A 2,817-nucleotide genomic window follows, 5' to 3' on the forward strand; every position below is an offset into this window, starting at 1 on the left:
GAGCAAAATATTAGGTTTAATAAGTGTTTTAGTTAGAGTTTTATTGTTGTGAAGAGACACCAAGACCAAGGCACCTTTTATAAAAGAAAGCATTTCATCGGGGCTGGCTTACAGTTTCAGAGGTTTGGTCCATTATCATCATGGAGGACACATGGCAGTGTGTAGTCAACTGAGGCGCTGGAAGAACGTAGACCTCTACATCCTGATCTGAAGGCAACCAGGGGACTAGATTCCACACCAGGGAGAGCTTGAACACTTGTCCTCAACGTCCACATGATAGATTTCCTCTCACAGGACCACACCTCCTAATATGCATATGTGGTATTCTTCATGCTTCGAGTTTGTGTGGCCCTTATTAGGTCACCTTCCTCAGGAATACAGAGGGAAATGACATTGCACATGGAAATATCCTTTATGAATATACATTTGTTCTACAAGAGAATTATTTTTAAGAGTTACTGTCTGTTTAGGAAGATTCTCCCTTGAGGTGTGACATTGGTACAGGGGTGATACACCCTCACCACCTATGACAGTTAGGAGAGATGGCACTGATGTCATGGGATATGCATATGCTTGGGTCTGAGGTGGAAATGCCAAATTCTAGTTTCAAAGCCATCCTTCTCAGTTTCCCCAAACAGCATGTGTTGACAGATGCGTATGTAATATTATCCATACCAAAAAGTCTTCATGAAACACGCAGGTGACAGCTCAGTGGACTTGGAACCCCGCCGTAGAGTCATGTTAGAACCTTAGTAACATCTAGACAGGGGCTGTCTGTGCTTCAGCCCACACAGATCCAGTTTAGGATGACACTGTTCTTTGGCATCCAAATGATTCCTTCAGCATCCGCAGACCGAGTGCATGTGATGCTATGGGAGTTGGGTTCTCACAGGCCATGTCTATCAAACCTGTTCTTGTCCTTCCTTGTCAGGTGCCATGTTCTCTCCTTTGGAATGGACAGGTTTCCACTGGTCCATGGGGTGTTGAGGGAGTAATCCTGTAAGCAGTTGGAGATTAGCAACTGATTGAATTAGACATTAAGAGACTTTGGGCTTTGACTGTCTTTGGACTATTAAAGTCTTTGGGCATGTTGAGAAATGAACTGTCTTTTTAAAAAACAGATGATAGTGAAACTCTCAGAGGCTTCCAGGTTAGAGATTATGGTGTATTTTAAGGTATTTGATTGTCAAAATCCAAGAAACTTATTTGATATTTCTGGTTTTGTTTTTTATCTTTTCTTCTTCTGCTGCTTCCGCTTCTGCTTCTTCTCTTTAGAAATAATTCTTTCTTCATCATGATTTTGAAGAACTGAGTTAAGTTCAAGGCAGATGCATTGACTTTCAAAATACTGTCACATAGAAACACTTGCAGATCAGAGAAGGGAAAGGAAATTGAGTAAGACAGATCAGATGTCTGCAGAGAGAATTCTCACAATGGGTAGTGGGCCAGTGGCCAGTGCATACACCAGAGTGATCTCAGGAGCTGTGACCCTCCATGTGTAATCAGCACAGGGAAAGTAACAACAACAACAGCAACAACAAAACATACCCAGAGGTGTATATGTACCTGTGTTTGTGAGCAGCCAGATGGAGACCAGAAAAATTCTTGTAGAGCTCCCACAAAAATGACTTTTCTTACAACGTTGGAAAGTTTTGACTTTGTGACCTATACCTTCTTTGTGTCCCTGGCCAACTTACCCCAGTCTATGGATCCCAATAGTCACATAAAAATATTTTTGAAGAGAAGGAATCTGATCCATGTATGTCTCATGCACAGTATCAGTACAGAGGGACAAGTATTATTTATCTGCAATACTGAGTATTAAGACAGAGGATACGTTAGAGTCAAGTGCTCTAACATAGGCTAAGTACTATAGAAAAGACAATAGAGAGAAGGAAAGAAATGTAAGAACCAGGTAAATAAAATACTCATTTCTAGGAACAGCTTCGCACAGACTTCTGGGATATGTAGTCCATGCTACTGTGACATCGTGAGGAGCCATCCAGGCAATCCCAATTTAGTTTTCGTTTTGTACAAGTGTGTCTTCCTCAAAGTTTTGCGAGAGTCCTTTGCGGCTGTACATTGCTGTTGTCTCAGGAAACAGCACAGTCTGGGGCTTTGTGCAAGCAGCGGGCGGATGGGGATGAGGGGAGTTGGTTGAAAGCGTCTCGGAGGGAGTGTACCCGGTTGGGGTGGGAGGGCAGAGAGGTGCTGGGATTTGTCGTTCCGCACTGTCTGGGTCACGTGAGGTTGCAGTTGTGAACTGGGAACAGGACGATTGAGATTGTGTGCTGGGTGATTGTTTCCCTAGGACACCGTGTAGTCGGAGTTTGCCTTGGGCTTCTGGGACACTGGAGCAGTCCGGTATTGCGGGAGTAGACGCCAGGATTGCAAGGTAATGATGATGAGAGGACTACTTGCACCTGAGGTAGTGCAGGGACCTCATTGAACAGCTTTCCTGGGAAGCACACTCCACTAGCTGCCCCTTCCTCACATGGACGCTGTCAGATTCCTCAGTCAGTACCTTTAGAGCAAATGGTGTTTCTGGTCCCCTCCACTCTGTACCCGGCCTATTGCAACGGTCTTGGTTGTGTTCATTTTATGTTCATTTTCTATGTCTGTTAAAGAATTAAGAGAGGAAAGAATTCAAGGCACAACAGGTGATAGGTGGAAAATTCTGGAACACTTCAGTGAGGTCTGGCAGGATCAGAGGCCACAAAAAATCTTTGACTATGGATGAGGAAACACATGGAGTGGACACACAGAGGGAACTCTGCAAAGCAGGGGAACCTGACACCTGGTTTCACCTTGAAGGCT

This window comes from Grammomys surdaster, unplaced genomic scaffold (genome assembly GCF_004785775.1).
Source record: "Grammomys surdaster isolate TR1022 unplaced genomic scaffold, NIH_TR_1.0 843, whole genome shotgun sequence".
Taxonomy (NCBI): Eukaryota; Metazoa; Chordata; class Mammalia; order Rodentia; family Muridae; genus Grammomys; species Grammomys surdaster.